Genomic DNA, 21,091 nt, shown 5'->3' on the forward strand with positions numbered 1-21,091 from the left:
CGATTAGAAAGGCCTGCTCGCAGAAGTGTTTTAGGGAGCGTTTGACAGTGATGAGGGGTGGTCGTTTGACCGCGGACCCATGACGGATGCAGGCAATGAGGCAGAGATCGCTGAGATCCTGATTGAAAACAGCAGAGGTGTATTTGGAGGGCAAGTTGGTCAGGATAATATCTATGAGGGTGCCCATGTTTACGGATTTAGGGTTGTCCCTGGTGGTTTCCTTAAATATTTGTGTGAGATTGAGGGCATCTATCTTAGATTGTAGTACTGCTGGGGTGTAAGCATATCCCAGTTTACGTCACCTAACAGAACGAACTCTGAAGATAGATGGGGGGCAATCAATTCACATATGGTGTCCAGGGCACAGCTGGGAGCTGAGGGGGGTGTATAACAAGCGGCAACAGTGAGAGACTTATTTCTGGAGAGATTCTTTTTTAAATTAGAAGCTCGAAATGTTTGGGCATAGACCTGGAAAGTATGACAGAACTTTGCAAGCTATCTCTGCAGTAGATTGCAACTTCTCCTCCTGGCAGTTCTATCTTGACGGAAAATGTTGTAGTTGGGTATGGAAATCTCATAATTTTTGGTGGGCTTCCTAAGCCAGGATTCAGACACGGCAAGGACATCAGGGTTGGTGGAGTGTGCTAAAGCAGTGAGTAAAACAAACTTAGGGAGGAGGCTTCTGCTGTTGACATGCATGAAACCAAGGCTTTTCTGACTACAGAAGTCAATAAATGAGAGTGCCTGGGGACACGCAGGGCCTGGGTTAACCTCTGTATCACCCGAGGAACAGAGGAAGAGTAGGATGAGGGTACGGCTAAAGGCTAGCAAAACTGGTCGTTTAGTGCGCTGGGGACAGAGAATAAAAGGAGCAGATTTCTGTGCGCGGTCGAATAGATTCAGGGCATAATGTGCAGACGGGTATGGTGGGGTGGGGGTACAGTGGAGGTAAGCCCAGGCACTGATGATAAAAGAGGTTGCATCTCTGGACACGCTGGTTATACTGGGTGAGGTCACCGCATGTGTGGGAGGTGGGACAAAGGAAGTATCTAAGGCATGTACTGTGGGACTAGGGACTCCGCAGTAAACTAAAACAAAGATAATTATCCTAAACAACAGTGTACAAGGCATATTGACATTTGAGAGAGACATAAAGCGAGGCATAAAGCAATCACAGGTGTTGATTGGGAGAGCTAGCTAAGACAACAACGAGTAAGACAACAACAGCTAATCAGCTAAGACAACAACATCAGGTAAAATGGCGATGAATGAGCATAGAGGGTTTATTAACTACACACAGGGCCTGAGTTCGGGGCTAGGGCCGACAGATAAACAAAGGTAAACAAAGTGGAGTACCGTGATAAATGAACAGTTCAGCAGGCATCAGCTATGTAGCCAAGTGATCATAGGGTCCAGTGTACAGCAATAGATGGAACAGGGATGCCGCAGGGTAGTTGGTGCTACGCTAGCACGCGGGAGACATGGCGTTTTAAAGTTAGCTGTCCGGGGTAAGTAGAAGCGTCTGCTCCGACGTCCGGCAAAGGCCGGTTGAAGGCACAGCCTATGGAATTACGTCTGCGGACCAGTCGTGTTGGTACGGCGGTGCGCCGTGTTGACGAAGGGACCGGGCCAGATGGCGAAAGAGGTATTGTAGTTGTGGTAATTACGTTTGCTAGCCAGGAGATGCACCTGGCTCAGGGCTAGCTTCGGGTCTGGGTCACTCAGTGGCAGCTAGCTAGCTGTGATGATCAATGGTCCAGGGTTTACGGCAGGAGTCCGGCGTTGTAGTGGAGAAAAACAGTCCGAGGCTGGCAGGTATTATCCAGGCTAAAAAACGTCTGGTGCCTGAGCAAAGGGTAAAGGTCGCTTGCAGTGGCTAACAATGACTAAATAGCTAGTAGCTAAGTAGCTGGCTAGCCTCTGATGCAAGTTTTGGCTATAAGGTCTAAAAAAAAATAGCAGATCCGTGTCACATTGAGTGAGGTGGGTTACCGGAAGGTACATTTAATTTAAAAATGGAAAAAGAGAAATTGGAATATATACAAAAAAGACGAGCGGATGACAAACCACGTCTGCACTGCATCTTGGATCAGTACAGCCACAATGCTCTGGACGCACACACCCCTCTGGACGAAGCCGGCATTACAAAAGCAGCCCTGCACACAGATCTGGATGTACATTTTGGAGATGGACTCAAAGGTGTGTGGATAGGCTGAGCCACAGTCATCATAGTAGCTGATCACTGGACAGATCACGTCTGGGGAGAGAAATCAATTTGAGATGTTTTATTCTGTAAATAAGAAAGACATCCTAGTATATGTACTCCAACAAAGAAAGTGAATGTAGTACAGGGTTGTCCATATTTCCAATCGTCTCCATATTAACTTAGCCTAACAGTCCATATTGCTGACTACAGTAGATGACTAAGCTGGTGCAGGGACCAGAGCAGTAATGTTACCTACTGTACCTGTGGCTGTGGCAGCTGAGGACTTCATTTGAGACTGTGCAGACATGCTGGTCAGGGCAAGCAAATGGTTCACAGACCAGGGAAGCCCCACAGGTGCAGGTCATAGAGATCTTCTCCAGAATTGCATTGAGGTCAAGAATAAAGACACAGGTTTAAATAAACAAACTATACCCAGTAATTTAACATTACCAGTTCAACCACAGCATATACTTATGACTTTGATATGCATGATGTGCTGTTTGAGTGAGTTTTTATTTTATACTTAAACTGGGAAGTATATTGAGAATGACATTTCAATATTTGAAAAATCAGCTCTGCTTATTCTATCAATTGGCTTTTCTATAAACATACCTAAACTTCCTCCTGTCCTGACAGCAGCCACACTGCCCTGCTGGCATGCAGGCCTCCTCACAGCCATCTGGGCACGGCACAGACGCCGCCGCTCCAGGGCACAGCGAGGAACAGGCGTTGGCACACAGGCTGTAGTGGCTGAACTGGGGGCAATGAGCTGAGGAATAGAATATTCATGATTAATACATGCATTTGTAAATAGGACGAGATTAATGTTAAACAGATCTCCAGTGAGGACCTAGATGACTAATTAGACATTTATGGCATCTTGTTCGCCTTCATTAGTGAGAATATACATTTAGCATTTAGCTTAAGTTTCCGTATTCTAATTATTAAAGGGCAATCAACAGAGTTTTATAGATTGAATGCATTGTGAGGGCCACATTTGGGCAATATGATACCATTTTCTGTCAGAGGGGAAACTTACCACAGCCAGCATGGTTCCTCCATGGGCCCACCTTGACCTCTGCCTCCTGACACTCCACATGATAAGCCTGCAGCTGCTCACACAGCGGCTGCTGGGTCTGGTTCCCTGCCACACACAGGTCAGCCATGCAGTGGGAGTAGTGGGCCTGTGGCTGGACTACAGAGTGACAGGAGGAGAAGGGGCCACCAGGCAGTGTGAGTAGGCCACAGTAGAGCTCACAGTCATGCAGGGGCACTGACAGAGGGGGCAGTTAGCCCCAAACCCATCACTGCAGTGGGATGCAGGCCTGCGCATGACCAATCTCAACGACGACACAAAACCCATCGGGGTCAAAGATCAGGGTTCCGTTGGGCAGCTGTAGGTCATGGGGACATTGTTGTAGTTCCCACACGGGCCACAGGTCATGCTCTTGTAGGATGAGTCAGAGATCTTTACCAGGAGCAGGTTGTGTAGATTGGAGATGATCTGGACTGACCCCAGGGCCTGGATGGTTACCAGATTACCATTCTGATGCAGACTCACATCACTGTGGGAGAAGGGCAGGTTCTCAAGGACTCCATTGACCTGGGGGAAAAGAGAAAGTTGATCACTATTGATTACATATTGTACAGTAAGTCCTAACTATGTAAAGCTCATTGTAAAATAATACAATAAAAAAAGGCAGTATCTGCACCAAACTACATAAAACATTAATACTGATGGTGAAACCCATCCTTTACCTGAATATCTCTAAGATGGTCAGAGAACCATCTTCCTCTTATTGATGACCATGTGTATTTCCCAGGATGTATTCTCACTGCCATGACTTACATCCACCACAAACTCCACAGTTTTAGAGTGCAGCTGGCAGGTACTGAGCAGCTTGTTGTCACATATCCCATGGAACTCAAATGCCTGCCCATCAAACATGGGCAGTGTGCCTCTCTGGGCCTTGGGTAGCAGCCTTATATGGCAGGACATGTGTCCACCTGCACGTCACACATCTCTTCTCACAGGACAACATCAGGTACTCTCCATGGTGGAAGTGGCCGCAGTCCTTGGGTTGGACACCGAGGGAGCCACTGAGCATCAGGCCTGGTTCACAGAAGCAGTTCTCCAAGTGGTCTGCAGGCAGCACCACAGTTTTGTTGAGCAAACCGTCGCAGATGAGAGTAGGACCAGAGGAGTGTTAGAGCCTATCCAAAAGGCACAAGCTACACCTGTCTGTGAAGGGAGAATGACGTTGTTTAGTTGTTATACAGTGAATAGGCATGAGTGATTTTGGCTCCACTGGGAAAATCAAATTGTGTTACTCCCATCTAGTGGTAAAGAGGCAGCAGAGGCACCGGCCTGAATAATAGTAACCATTTACTAAACAAGCACCTGCTATTCATTTTCAGCCTTATAAAACCCATCAACATCTTAGCTGGAGAATAAACTGCATATAAAAAATCCATGGTGCAAAACTACAAGGTAAGTATCAATGTGAATGCAAATAATACCACTGCTCAGTTATTTCCCTACGATGTGTGTCCCAATGATGTGTGATCAATATCAACTAACCAAACACAATGCAATGTTAATACCGCACTTTCAGAAGAATCTACAAGCCGTCCATATTTCATTTGGTACACAGCAATGCTCAACGCCAAACAGCGCAGTATTGCAATTCCAGATAATTTTTATTTGTTTTTGCTCGTGGAACAAGCTGATAGAGGTGCATAATAACAGCAGAAATTGGGTCTCCTCCGGGCTTGAACCTCAGCACCGTCCATCTTACAGGTTTCAGCATATTCAGCCAGCCACCTACATAGAGCAAGCTGGTGGTCTTTGTGATGACACAGAGCAGTGTCCAATGCAGCAGTTGAAGAATCCAGTTGGGTCCACTTTGACGTGACAGTCTCGGAAAGTTACGCTGACCTACAAAATCTTCCCACACACCCCTGAGCTGGAGTAGAGGGCCGGCTGCTCTGGGGAACATTTCGGACAGTTTCCAATGCCGGGGTCCACACCATGGGAAGTCTCCACTCTTCCACAACTTCAAGAACTCTGTTGAAACCCGCCCTGTTAGCTCATCAGCAGGGTCAGTGTTCTAGTTGCCACAGGTGGGGTTGGAGTATTTTCCAGAGAGAATGATGGCGATATTTGCCTTTACTCTCAAGCTGATGGAGAGTAAAGTCTGTGTGGATGTAGATGATCTGTGTGGATGCCCAATCTGTGTGGATGTAGATGATCAGACCAACAGCATGAACCACTGTGGAGGGACTGAAGAGGAAGGGCATGTTCTTCTGAACTCCATTCACCTGTAGGGGGAGGAAACCCTGCACTCAAATGTTTCAGAATGATGACTGTAACAGGCCCATTCACAGAATTTCTGCCTGAAGTGTCAAATCGAATATACCCCTTTTATATATAAACACACGATGACTGAAAAACTGTTTGGTCAAAGACGCCACAAATAAATCAGCCTGTTGTCAGCGTGCTTTGAATAGATGTAGGCTATACAGGCAATGTTTAATTTAACTATTAGCAATGTGAAAATCTGCCTGTACAGTTTCATAATTTTCTTCAGGTATTCTCCACGATGGTGCTGTTCACCTTGACCAGTAAATTCATAGGAGAGTCTTGATGCCCGTCAGTCTGGACATGCACTTCAATTGGAGTCAGGCTATCCCCGTCCCCACACATTCCCATCAGCTGGTACCTACAGATCCCCTGGAAGTCATACACAACCTGGTCAAAGTTGGACAGGTGGTTGCTGCTCTGCCAGCACATCTGCCAGAGGCAAGCCATGCAGCCCCTGACCCCATCTTCACTTATACCACAGTTCTCATTGCCACAGGAGGCCGGATAGCACAGGACCCGGTGGGTGTATGGCATACAGACACAGTGCTCAGCACAGTTGTCATGGGACCAGATGGGGTCATTGGCATGGTAAAGGAAGCCATTGTGTGTGCAGCCCACTGGGACACAGGAACATAGGCGTCCCCCTCTAGAACAAAGACCTGGTCACACTGGCAGGTCTACACACACAAGCCAGGGAACATGGGCTGGAGCTTAGGGGGTCCTCACAGGTGGCAGTGCAGGCTGAGCCACACAGCTCATAGTGGCTGTGTACTGGACAATTCTGATGGAGGGGAGAGAGAGAACTACATGAGCACAAACTGCCGCCATGACACCATCTAGACCAGAGGTTCTCAAAGTTTTTCACTCGGGGCCCCCCTTCCAACATTGGGGAACTCGCCTTTTGTAATTTAGTAGATTTAAAGCTCGTTTCCTGCAGTTCTATAACATTTTGTAATGGGGTAAAATTTAAAATGTTGTGTTTTAAAGAAACATTTCTTGCAATTCTTTACATCTTGCCATGTCTAATGTGTATTCATGTAATATTTGAGTGACAATTTACAACCATATCTAAAAAAATGTTAGCAGACATGGCTAGTTGATCTGGACATTTCTGACAAGTTATAAATTAATATAAATGAAGGTACGCAGTGACTAACATGACAAGAGGAACTGATGCACTACCCAATTTTGAAATTGCACTGTGTGTGTATATATATATATATATACACTGCTCAAAAAATAAAGGGAACACTAAAATAACACATCCTAGATCTGAATGAATGAAATATTCTTATTAAAATACTTTTTTCTTTACATAGTTGAATGTGCTGACAACAAATCACACAAAATGATCAATGGAAATCAAATTTATCAACCCATGGAGGTCTGGATTTGGAGTCACACTCAAAATTAAAGTGGAAAACCACACTACAGGCTGATCCAACTTTGATGTAATGTCCTTAAAACAAGTCAAAATGAGGCTCAGTAGTGTTGTGTGGCCTCCACGTGCCTGTATGACCTCCCTACAACGCATGGGCATGCTCCTGATGAGGTGGCGGATGGTCTCCTGAGGGATCTCCTCACAGACCTGGACTAAAGCATCCGCCAACTCCTGGACAGTCTGTGGTGCAACGTGGCGTTGGTGGATGGAGCGAGACATGATGTCCCAGATGTGCTCAATTGGATTCAGGTCTGGGGAACGGGCGGGCAGTCCATAGCATCAATGCTTCCTCTTGCAGGAACTGCTGACACACTCCAGCCACATGAGGTCTAGCATTGTCTTGCATTAGGAGGCCCAGGGCCAACCACACCAGCTTATGGTCTCACAAGGGGTCTGAGGATCTCATCTCGGTACTTAATGGCAGCCAGGCTACCTCTGGCGAGCACATGGAGGGCTGTGCGGCCCCAAAGAAATGCTACCCCACACCATGACTGACCCACCGCCAAACCGGTCATGCTGGAGGATGTTGCAGGCAGCAGAACATTCTCCACGGCGTCTCCAGACTCTGTCACGTCTGTCACATGTGCTCAGTGTGAACCTGCTTTCATCTGTGAAGAGCACAGGGCGCCAGTGGCGAATTTGCCAATCTTGGTGTTCTCTGGCAAATGCCAAACGTCCTGCAGGTGTTGGGCTGTAAGCACAACCCCCACCTGTGGATGTCGGGCCCTCATACCACCTCATGGAGTCTGTTTCTGACCGTTTGAGCAGACACATGCACATTTGTGGCCTGCTGGAGGTCATTTTGCAGGGCTCTGGCAGTGCTCCTCCTGCTCCTCCTTGCACAAAGGCGGAGGAAGCGGTCCTGCTGCTGGGTTGTTGCCCTCCTACGGCCTCCTCCACGTCTCCTGATGTACTGGCCTGTCTCCTGGTAGCGCCTCCATGCTCTGGACACTACGCTGACAGACACAGCAAACCTTCTTGCACAGCTCGCATTGATGTGCCATCCTGGATGAGCTGCACTACCTGAGCCACTTGTGTGGGTTGTAGACTCCGTCTCATGCTACCACTAGAGTGAAAGCACCGCCAGCATTCAAAAGTGACCAAAACATCAGCCAGGAAGCATAGGAAGAGAAGTGGTCTGTGGTCACCACCCTGCAGAACCACACCTGCTAATTGCTAATTGCCTTAATTTTCCACCTGTTGTCTATTCCATTTGCACACAGCTGTGAAATTATTGTCAATCAGTGTTGCTTCCTAAGTGGACAGTTTGATTTCACAGAAGTGTGATTGACTTGGAGTTACATTGTGTTGTTTAAGTGTTCCTTTAATTTTTTTGAGCAGTGTATAATATATATATATATATATATATGCTTCAACACACCTATTCATCCAAGGGTTTTTCTTTATTTTGACTATTTTCTACATTGTAGAATAATTGTGAAGACAACAAAACTATGAAATAACAAAAGAGAAGTGCTAAACAAATCAAAATCTATTTTAAGATTATTCAAAGTAGCCACTCTTTGCCTTGATGACGGCCTGCACACTCTTGGCATTCTCTCAACCAGAGTCCCACATATGCTGAGCACTTGTTGGCTGCTTTCCTTCACTCTGCGGTCCAACTCATCCCAAACCATCTCAATTGGGTTGAGGTCGGATAAATTGCGGAGGCCAGATCATCTGATGCAGCTCTCCATGCCCAAGAGTGTGCAAAGCTGTCATCAAGGCCAAAGGGTGGCTATTTTTGAAGAATCTCAAATCTAAAATATATTTTTGATTAACACTTTTTTTTTGGTTGCTAAATGATTACATATGTGCTATTTCATAGTTTTGATGTCTACACTACTATTCTACAATGTAGAGTTACGGTTGTTAGAATGGACGGACCAAGGCGCAGCGTGATTTGAGTTCCACATTTTATTTCACGGTGAAACTTCCAACAAAACAATAAAACAAACAACGAAACGTGACTTACGTGGTGCAACAAGCACACACAAACAATATCCCACAACCCAGGTGGGAACAATGGAGAACTTAAGTATGATCCCCAATTAGAGACAACGACAATCAGCTGCCTCTAATTGGGAACCACACAACAAAACAAACATAGAAATAGGAAAACTAGAACACCCCCCCTAATCACGTCCTGACCTACAACACCATAGAGAACCCCGAGGGCTCTCTATGGTCAGGGCGTGACAGTAGAAAATAGTAAAAACAAAGAAAAACCTTGGAATGAGTAGGTGTCAACTTTTGACTGGTACTGTGTATATATACAATGCATTCGCAAAGTATTCAGACCCCTTCACTTTTTCCAAGTTTTGTTACGCAACAGCCTTATTCTAGAATTGATTCAATTGTTATTTTTTCATTAATCTACACACAATACCCAATAATGACGGAGCAAAAACTGTTTAGAAGGAAACATCAGGTTTACATAAGTGTTCCGAACCTTTACTCAGTACTTTGTTGAAGCACCTTTGGCAACTATTACAGCCTCAAGTCTTCTTGGGTTTGACACTACAAGCTTGGCACACCTGTATTTGGGGAGTTTCTCCCATTCTTCTCTGCAGATCCTCTCATGCTCTGTCAGGTTGGATGGGGAGCGTCGCTGCACAGCTATTTTCAGGTCTCTCCAGAGATGTTCGTTCAGGTTCAAGTCCGGGCTCTGGCTGGGCAACTCAAGGACATTCAGACACTTGTCCTGAAGCCAAGACAACGCAGGAGTGGCTATGTGCTTATGGTCTTTGTCTTGTTGGAAGGTGAATTTTTTCCCCAGTCTGAGGTCCTGAGCGCTCTAGAGCAGGTTTTCATCAAGGATCTCTGTACTTTGCTCCGTTCGTCTTACCCTCGATCCTGACTATTCTCCCTGTCCCTGCCACTGAAAAACATCCCCACAGCATGATACTGCCACCACCATGCTTCACCGTAGGGATGGTGCCAGGTTTCCTCCAGATGTGACGCTAGGCATTCAGGCCAAATAGTTCAATATTGGTTTCATCAGACCAGAGAATCTTGTTTCTCATGGTCTGAGAGTCCCTTTTGTGCCTTTAGGCAAACTCCAAGGGTGCTGTCATGTGCCTTTTACTGAGGAGTGGCTTCTGTTTGGCCACTCTACCATAAAAGCCTGATTGGTGGAGAGCTGCAGAGATGGTTGTCCTTCTGGAAGGTTCTCCCATCTCCACAGTGGAACTCTGTCAGAGTGACCATCGGGGTCTTGGTCACCTCCCTGACCAAGGCCCTTCTCCCCCAATTCCTCAGTTTGGCTGGGCAGCCAGCTCTAGGAAGAGTATTGGTAGTTCCAAACTTCTTCCATTTAAGAATGGAGGCCACTGTGTTCTTGGGGACCTTCAATGCTGGAGATATTTTTTGGTACCCTTCCCCAGATCTATGCCTCAACACAATCCTGTCAATTCCTTCAACCTCATGGCTTGGTATTTGCTCTGGCATGCATTGTCAGCTGTGGGACCTTAAACAGACAGGTCTGTGCCTTTCTAAATCATGTCCAATCAATTGAATTTTCCATAATTGGTCTCCAATCATCTCAAGGATGATCAATGGAAACAGGATGCACCTCAAATCAAATCAAAGTTTATTTGTCACGTGCGCGGAATACAACAGGTATTACACCTTACAGTGAAATGCTTACTTACAGGCTCTAACCAATAGTGCGGAAAAAAAAATGTGTGTGTGTGTGTGTAGGTAAGTAAAGAAATAAAACAACAGTGAAAAGACATTTGAAAATAAGAGTAGCAAGGCTATATACAGACACCGGTCAGTCAGGCTTATTGAGGTAGTATGTACATGTAGGTATGGTTAAAGTGACTATGCATATATGATGAACAGAGAGTAGCAGTAGCGTAAAAAGCGGGGTTCGCAGGTGGAGGGACACAATGCAGATAGCCCGTTTAGCCAATGTGCGGGAGCACTGGTTGGTCGGGCCAATTGAGGTAGTATGTACATGAATGTATAGTTAAAGTGACTATGCATATATGATAAACAGAGAGTAGCAGCAGTGTAAAAGAGGGGGTTGGGGGGGGGGGGCACATAATGCAAATAGTCCAGGTAAACATTTGGTTACCTGTTCAGGAGTCTTATGGCTTGGGGGTAAAAACTGTTGAGAAGCATTTTGTCCTAGACTTGGCACTCCGGTACCGCCTGCCATGCGGTAGTAGAGAGAACAGTCTATGACTGGGGTGGCTGGGGTCTTTGACAATTTTTAGGTCCTTCCTCTGACACCGCCTGGTGTAGAGGTCCTGGATGGCATGCAGCTTTGCCCCAGTGATGTACTGGGCCGTACGCACTACCCTCTGTAGTGCCTTGCGATCGGAGGCCGAGCAATTGCCGTACCAGGCAGTGATGCAACCGGTCAGGATGCTCTCGATGTTGCAGCTGTAGAACATTTTTGAGGATCTCAGGACCCATGCCAAATCTTTTTAGTTTCCTGAGGGGGAGTAGGCTTTGTCGTGCCCTCTTCACGACTGTCTTGGTGTGTTTGGACCATTCTAGTTTGTTGTTGATCTGGACACCAAGGATCTTCGTGCTTCGTGCCATGGATCATCACTGGAGGCTTCGTGCCATGGATCATCACTGGAGTGAGGAGACGTATGGGCAGTCTGGTACGTGGAGCTGCCACAGGGCTCACCAGGCTGGGGAGACATACAGGAGGATTAGTTCTGGGCGCAGGCACAGGACTCACCAGGCTGGAGAGACATACAGGAGGCCTTGTCCTTGGCAGAGGCACCGGATACACTGGGCCGTGGAGGCGCACTGGAGGTCTCGAGCTTAGAGCCTGCACAACCCATCCTGGCTGGGTGGTTATCTTCACCCTGCAAATGCGGGGCGCTGGCACAGGACGCACTGGGCTGTGCAGATGTACCGGAGACAGTGCGCAGAGCCGGCGCAGGATATACTGGGCCGAGGAGGCGCACTAGAGGTCTGGAGAACAGGGCTGGCACAACCCGTCCTGGTTGGATGCTCAACCTAGCCCGGCAGATGCGGGGAGCTGGAATGTAGCGGACCGGGCTAAGAACGCATACTGGAGACACCGTGCGCTCCACCGCATAACACGGTGCCTGACCAGTACGACGCTCGCCACGGTAAGCACGGGGAGTTGGCTCAGGTCTCCAACCTGACTTAGCCAAACTCCCCGTGTGCCCCCCCAAACATTTTTTTGGGGCTGCCTCTCGGGCTCCCTTGCTAGCCGTATGCTTTCGCTGCCTCCAGTTCCTCCCGTGGAAGGCGATACTCCCCAGCCTGCCTCCAGGGTCCCTTACCGTCCAGTATCTCCTCCCATATCCATTTCTCCAGATAGCGCTGCTCCCCCTTACCACGCTGCTTGGTCCCTTGGTGGTGGGAAATTCTGTCACGGCCGTTGAATGAAGAGGACCAAGGTGCAGCGTGGTGAGCGTACATATTACTTTATTTATATGACGCCGACAAAAACAATAAACAATCCAAAAAAACGTGAAGCTAAAGGCTATAGTGCCAACAAACAAAGACAACTTCCCACAAAGACAGGTGGGAAAAAGGGCTACCTAAGTATGGTACTCAATCAGAGACAACGATAGAACGAAAGAACATAGAATACCCACCCCAAATCACACCCTGACCAAACCAAATAGAGACATAAAAAGGATCTCTAAGGTCAGGGCGTGACAGTATTTCTGTTTTTTACAAATGTGCAAACATTTCTAAAAAAACGTTCTTCACTTTGTCATTATGGGGTATTGTGTGTATACTGATGACATTTTTATTTATTTTAATTTTAGAACAAGCATGTAAGGTAAGAACATGTGGGAAAAGGAAGGGGTAGGAATACTTTCCTAATGCACTGTATACATATTTACAAATATCTTTTTTTAAACTGCCAGAGGCACCAGTTTTGGCATGGTCCCTCAAATCCTCAAAGTTCTACAGCTGCACCATTTAGAGCATCTTGACTGGCTGCGTCACTGCTTGATATGGCAACAGCACTGCCTTCGATCGCTTGGCGCTACAGAGGGTGGTGCGGACAGCCCAGTACGTCACTGAGGCCGACTTCCCTTCCATTCAGGACCTCTATATCAGGCGGTGTGAAAGGAAGGTACAAAAATCTTAAAAGACTGTTCTCTCTGCTTCGTCACGGCAAGCGGTACTAATGCAAGCGGTAAGTCTGACACCATCAGGCTCCTGAACAGCTTCTATCCCCAAGCCAGTAGACTGCTAAATAGTTAACAGAATGGCTACAATGGCTACGTTGTAGAATGGCTATAAGTTGACCTTGGTATTTTATTTCTGCACTGTCTCTATGCACACTCAAAAACATAACAGGCACACATTTATACTGACTCTACCTACACACACTAATTTATGCTGCTGCTACTCTCTTTATCATACATCCTGAGGCCTAGTCACCTTACCCCTATACATACATTATCAACCTCTATCACTCCAGTATCCCTGCACATTGTAAATATGGTATTGGATCTTATTTATTGTGTGTTTTTGTTCTACATTACGCAGTGGTGTAAGGTACTTAAGTAGTACTGTAAAATATTTTTTACTTAAGTACTATTTTGGGGTATCTGTACTTTACTATTTATATGACAACTTTTACTTCACTACATTCCTTAATAAAATGATGTACATAATACTCCATACATTTTCCCTGACACCCAAAAGTACTCTATACATTTTGAATGCTTAGCAAGACAGGAAAATGGACAGATTCATGCACCTATCAAGAGAACAGCCATGGTCATCCCTATTGCCTCTGATCTGGCAGACTCACTAAACACAAATGTTTTGTTTGTAAAGGATTGCCTAAGTGTTGGAGTGTGCCCCTGGCTAGCCATAAACATAAAATAAAATAGTAAATTGTGCAGTCTGGTTTGCTTAATAAGGAATGTGACATGATTTATAATTTTGATACTTATATATATTTGAAACCAAATACTTTTAGACCTTTACTGGATGACTCACTTTTACTCTGATACTGTAAATGAATAGAAAATTATCTTTACTATTACTGAAGTATGAGGGTACTTTTTCCACCACTGACCTAAAGTTTTTTTCTGTGCTACATTAATTACTGCATTGTTGGGTTTGGAGCTTGCAAGAAAGGCATTTCACACAACACTGCAGAGCCATGTAAAATACATTTACATCCCTGAATGTAACACCAGTCTGAATGCTTACGGCAGAAGGTGCTGGTAATCCATGGCTTGATGGGGACCTGGGAGAACTGACAGGCAGCGGTTTAGGCCTGCAGAGCCTGGCAGAGGACTTCCTGGTTCTTGCCCTTACTGATGGCATTAGACCCTAGGATCCACCACATCATGGCACCAACTGAGAGGGTTTTTCTATGCGACCAGATCCCAGACGTCCTGTAACTTTCCTTGTTGTACTGTAGATCCATGTCGGAGAAGGGGCCTCCACAGTACGCATGGCAGAACTGACCCTCCTGGTCCAGGACCCTCCCTCCAGCTCCAGCCGAAGGCCGCCTCATCCACAGCAGTAGCACCCTTTGGTGTGCGGAGATCATCGTCCTTGTTGCCATGGTTGTAACAACACACGTCAGAGCGGCTCTTGGGCAGGCTTACCAGGATGTAGTGGAACCAGTCGTATTTGACATGGAGGCCGAAGCTGGTGTCAACGATCGAGAACAGACTGCTCTGATGGACCTTCACCGAGCCTTCTCTGGCCATTCACCTTAAGAGAGAAAGGAGACAAAGGGTCATTTCAGAGTAGAGAGTTGATGTATTTCATGTTAACATTTACTTGTGTGGAATAATTCATATAATCAAATGTGTCAATAGGCAATGATTAACTAAAATGGCATCGGAACATGTAATTGGCAGCTCTCAAATTATGTGCAATCAACCCGAGTAAACATTCCACTTCAGTCATTCCACTGAAACATAACTTATTTTTTATCTTATTATAAATGACCTCCCTTCAAGGCTTTGTACAATTCTATATTCTCAATTTTTCACCCAGTCTGGCTAAAATGCCATACAGACAAGCACTTGAACTTGACATGAATTACTATTCAAACACAGTCCATCAGCCATCCAGAGAATGACCCAGTGAACTCTTATTACAAAAGGGATGTTAAACAATCACTCGATGGAAAACAATTACAGAACGGTTGACAAATAGACATGCCCAGAGGAAAATCACTGCATGGTCTATAGCCTGACCGACTTGATTGTAACATTATTTTGAATGTAAAGTACATGTGTGTATTTGTAAGGTATCCAACAACAGCCTATCTTGCCTCTCTGGATAACAGTGTGGTCCTTGTACAAAGTGAGCTGTAGGGCCTTAATAGATGGAAAGTGGTTCTGAGCATGGTCGTTTTGCACCATGACCGAGAAGGGTTCTGCACTACTGGCGTGGGTGCATTTCTGGACCAGAGTGTAGTTTCCATGGTAGTTCAACTCCAGGCCATCAATGGTGTAGTAGTGGTGGCCTCTGAGCAGCCAGCAATCAGCTTTCTGGGCCAGGTCAACAGATTAAGGGCTTGGACTGGAAAGATTAGGCGACAAGAATTAGGCTCTTGAGAGAATTCACACAGATTTGACGACTACTGCAGTTGACAGTGTTCCTAATTGAATGTATCAAATTTCAAAGCATATCAAAATTGTCCATTATTGTTATGATTATTACAGTCTGTTAATTTGTACTAGATGAATTATAAATGCGTCGACTTTGGGTGGCATCAAACGTTCTGAACAGGCATTCTAATCTGCACAGAGGAAAAAGCTGCACTGTTGGAATCTTTCTAAAGTTGATGTATATTCAACCAGCAGTGTGACAGACATTGACATGCATTCCATTAGCTTCGGAACAATTGACAGGTTAATTAATTCTGAACAAGCTTCTGATTGACAATAACAATTCCACTAGCCCCTGTAGGCTATTATTCAAGATTTGGTGTAAAGTGTGTGCAAAATAAATAAGATCATTGCCAACTCGGAGAATGAAAGCATTGAGGAAGTATGAATCATAGGTATATTATAAATACGTCAGGCTGAATACATCCAATGTATACGGAACAAAAATATAAACGCAACATGAAACAAAGCTTATGAGGAAATCAGTCAATTTAAGTAAATTCCTTAGGCCCTAATCTATGAATTTCACATGACTGGGCAGGGGCGCAGCCATGAGTGGGCCATAGGCCCACCCACTTGGGAGCCAGGCCCAGCCAATCAGAATGAGTTTTTACTCACAAAAGTGCTTTACTACAGAAATAAATTCTCCTCAGTTTAGTCAGCTGTCCGGGTGGCTGGTCTCAGATGGATGTGGAGGTCCTGACATTCCTACAGTCAGCATGCCAATTCCATACTCCCTCCACAAACATCTGTAGCATTGTGTTGTGAAAAAACTGCACGTTTTAGAGTGGCCTTTTATTGTCCCCAGCACAAGGTGAACCTGTGCAATAATCATGCTGTTTAATCAGCTTCTTGATATGCCACACCTGTCAGGTGGATGACTTATCTTGGCAAAGAAGAACTGCTCACTAACAGGGATGTAAACAAATGTATTCATAGTCAGAGAAACAAGCTTTTTGTGCATATAGAACATTTCTGGGATCTTTTATTTCAGCTCATGAAACATGGGACCAACACTTTACATGTTGCGTTTGTATTTTTGTCCAATTTGCATTTTCTGGGTTGTAGTCATTGGTGCACACCTTTCCAAAATGACCAGAACATTTGACTGTTTTATCATGTTCCAAGACTAGACGTTTGACTACTCTGAGGGTGTAGTCAGTAATGATACATTGTCACATTTTATTGTGACACATTATTTATCACCAATTCCCAAACCTGAATTTGTGCAGCTGTAATCCCTGACATGTTGCCACAACTACACCACAGAGCAAAATGTGCCATGCTTCATTTAGCCCAGGCTGTCACAAACAGCCCAATGATTAATGTCTTAACTGTATGTTCGTCACTACGCCTGTGTACAGGGCTTGACTAATTCCAAAACCTTTGTGGAGTGTCAGTTAGAGGGAGGGTTGTGTAACAAACACACTGACTCATTGTGTTTCTGCAGAAGGGGGAGGTTTCCTGGTTGGATGGGTGCACATGTTCCGCCCCTAGCTCCCTGCGCTGAGAGGCTGCCTATGCCCTAAGGGTCGAGCTGCACCCTTCTTGACGGTTCCTTGGGCTGTGTTGAGAAAGGTAATCACTGCCCCGCTGGGTCAGGTGGATTCACTGACACACCCAGAAGCTCCAAAGTTACCAAACTTGGAGGGCTTGGTTGTTTAGTTGAACTAAACCACCTCTCTGAGTTTTTTTTGAGTTGTGGTGTTGTACCACTGAAGAAAAATGTAAAGTGTTGGTTCCATGTTTCCTGATACTGAAATAAAAGTTCCCAGAAATGTTCCATACACACATTTTTTGACATTTGTTTACATCCCTGTTAGTGAGCATTTCCCCTTTGCCAAGATATGCCATACCTGTCAGGTGGATGGATTATCAAGAAGCTGATTAAAAAGTATGATCATTACATTGTGTTGGGTACAATAAAAGGCCACTCTAAAATGTGCAGTTTCGTCACATAACACAATGCCACAGATGTCTCAAGTTTAGGAAGTGTGCAATTGGAATTTTGACTGCAGGAATGTCCACGAGCAGTCGCCAGATAATTGAATGTTCTCTATCATAAGCCACCTCCAATGTTGTTTTAGAGAATTTGGCAGTCCAACCGGCCTCACAACCGCAGACCACGTGTATGACGTTGTGTGAGCGAGCGGTTTGCTGATGTCCATGTTGTGAACAGAGTGCCCCATATTGGGGTTATGGTATAAGCTAAGGCATAAGCTACGGACAACAAATACAATTTCATTTTATTGATTGTCGATTTGAATGCACAGAAAAACCATGATGAGATCCTGAGGGCCATATAAAAATGTTAAGGTATCTTTGACCAACCGATGCATATCTGTATTCCCAGTCATGTGAAATTCATAGATTAGGGCCTATTTAATTTTATTTCAATTGAACTGTAACTCAGTAAAATCTTTGAAATTCTTGTATGTTACGTTTATATTTTTGTTCAGTATAGTTTGGGATTGGAGGCAAACCAGCTACATATAGAGTAATTTGGGAGTACAATACAAAGGCCAGTCTGACTGAACCATTAAACCTTTGCTACTGCCAGTTCCACACACACACACCTCATAGTAGCATCCAGTCTGGAATCAGCCACACTGCTCAGGCTTGACGCAGTGATCATGACTGAGCACATTACCCAGCCTCACACTGGCACCCGTCCACACAAGTCGAAGGACTGGTGACCAAACCAGAAGTATTGGCACAGGTTTCAGGGCAGGCATTGGTACACACCTTGCAGTGAGAGTTCACTGGGCATGAGATGGCTGTATGGAGGGGAAAGACATTTAGTCTTTGTAAACATAATACATGTTGAATTCAGTTTTAAGCCAGAAAGGATCTTGCATCATCCACTTACAGCATTTGTCTCCCCTCCATGTCTGGACCTTGGCTGCGGCTTCTTAAAATACAAACGTATAAGCCTTCAGGCTGCCGCAGTACTTTGCCATATCCCTTCAAGACACACACAGGGGCCTTTACACAGTTGTCCAAGAAAGGTTGTGGGTCTACCGTGGCGTGGCAGTCTTTGAATAGGCCAGCAGGAGCTGAGAGGACTCCACAGAAATGCTCCAACTTGAACTCAGCCACCAAGGTCCAGTTACTCTCTGGGCAGATGACCCCAGACAGGAAAATGTCACTGACCATCTGAGTGTCATCTGTAGCAGCGCTGTTGAAGTTTAAACACCAACCACATGCCTTGCCAGTGTCGGCAGGAGGAGATAACAGCTGTATGAAGTCAGGACCACCGTATGTGATCACTGCCCCATTGTCCAATTCCAACTGTGTTGTCAGACCAGAAAGCACAGCACTGAAACTCTCCTGGTGGACCGGAAGGTTCCAGGAAACCCTTTTCACCTTGAGACAAAGGTCAGATCTGAAACATCACATCAACGTTTAAACTGTTTTATTATAGCTCAAGACAAATACTATCATTAGGATAAAGGCCGCTACTGTAAAACACACCTCAACTATCCCCCTCTGCTGCAGCTCCACTGTCATTCAGTCCCTTGTACCTCAGGTGTAGCCGACCTTGCTGGATATATGAAAATGTATCTGCTCCATTCTTGGCATATGTCTGGTTTAGGAAATAGGGGCTTCTTGATATGCCCATATGGAGATCAAAGCTATGCCCATCATAGGTCCGCAAGTGCCTGCCTCCCACCACTTTGCACTTCCCTGAAACTGGCGCTGGATAGCAGTCACGGGGGCCATTTTGGATCCTACACTCTGTTCCACTGGAACAGGTGGTGTCAGTGCATGGTAGCTAGCCGTGACCGACTGGTGCAGCAACCTGGCAGTGATCATGGGGGTAAAACACCGCCTTGATCTTGTGGCACAAAACGTCAGAGGCAGCCGCACTCAGTGTTGGGGACACACTTCCCACCACTATGGAAGAACCCAGGTTTACACGAGGCGCCACACAATTGTTGGGCACAGGGATGGAGTACAGGTTGTATTCAATGTTGGCTGGACAGTACAGACCTGTACAGGACATAGGAAGGGAAATTTAGCAAAACATGTCCATGTATAGATCATGCAGAGGTTCACATCAACTGATTAGTTGAAATAGTCATCAATACAGAGCAAAAAGATTTATCAACTCAAACTACTTACCACAATAAATCTGAAGCCCTCCATTCATCTATGTTTGCCCCTTTCTCCTGGCAAGCAGCGGTGTAAGTTGAGAGAATCTGACACAGGGCAGTCTGCTTGTCATTGTTGTAGCAGAGGTCGTAGACAGTTATAGGCAGCGTTTGGGGTTGACCATCCCGTGGCAGTTCTGGAACTCTCCCTCAGTAGTCTCTGCCTAAATAGAGAGCCTGCTCCTGATGGGGCACTGGGGTTTGATCACAGTCGTCACATCCACACATTCAACAACGCTTCTAGTTTTCCAGCGCCTCACAGCCATAGATGTCCCTGTCGTCTGTTAGATAGTCCTCTGGGTCCGCATTGAAGTTCCCACACAGGCCACAGAGTGAGCCAGAGAAGACCATGGGCACTTGGACAGTCAGGAGGTTCCAGTTGTATGTGACCAGGACACCGAAGTCAGTCTCAATACACGTGGAGAGCCCAGTCATGTAGCTCTTCACTTTACCTTGGCTCAACACTGAGGGAAGGCTCAAAATAATCCCATTCACCTGAAACAAGATTGAGAAGTAGTCAAAAGGGCATGTGCAAGACCAGATGATATTACAAATCTTCTGACACTGATAGTTTAGACAATAGTGCAGACAGGGAACTCTATTCAATATGTATCCAAAGCTGGCCAACTCACCACAATTACTTCATCCCAGTAATGAGAGATCTCAATAGAGTAACCATGGACCAAAATATTGACCCTTCTGGAATAAGAAGTGTTGGTGTTGTCCTCCTCTCGTTCTGCATCACCACACTGAAACCAGGGAGGTCTCCCGAGCTAGGGAAGTGCCTCACCAGCTGGTACGCACAGGTGCCTTGGAAGTCACACCTGTTCCCGTCAAAAATGGTGTAATGCCGATCCCCTTGAGCTGTAAACACCCTAAGCTCTTCCTTATGGTAGCCCAGCCAGAATCTTGCGCATCTTGTCCTCCTGACACTGGTGCAGGTGCACTGCTTCCGACACTGGCGGTCCATCCAGAACATCTCCTTGGGGAGGTAGTAGAGACCTTGATGGCTGCAGCCACACCTGCTGTCTGGGACACAATGGCTGCCACTGAGCAGATAGCCGTCCTTGCACTGGGAGGTAGCCGGTCTTGAAAGACTGAGCCCCAGCCTCTGACATATGTCAAGTAGGCCTGCATCGACCTACAGACAGCAGAAGGAGCTCCATCAGCAGCACATTGGTCAGCCTTGCAGCTGCGGACGTCTGGGTCAGGATCAACATGGCCGTGGCTCTGCAGCAGCCTGAAACCGAACCCAGTGCAGGTTTAGAGTTCACTTGGCCTGTACTGCACACAGGACATGAAGTGCCGCAGTCCACTTTCCAGCGA

Source organism: Salvelinus sp. IW2-2015, unplaced genomic scaffold (genome assembly GCF_002910315.2).
Source record: "Salvelinus sp. IW2-2015 unplaced genomic scaffold, ASM291031v2 Un_scaffold1168, whole genome shotgun sequence".
Lineage (NCBI taxonomy): Eukaryota > Metazoa > Chordata > Actinopteri > Salmoniformes > Salmonidae > Salvelinus > Salvelinus sp. IW2-2015.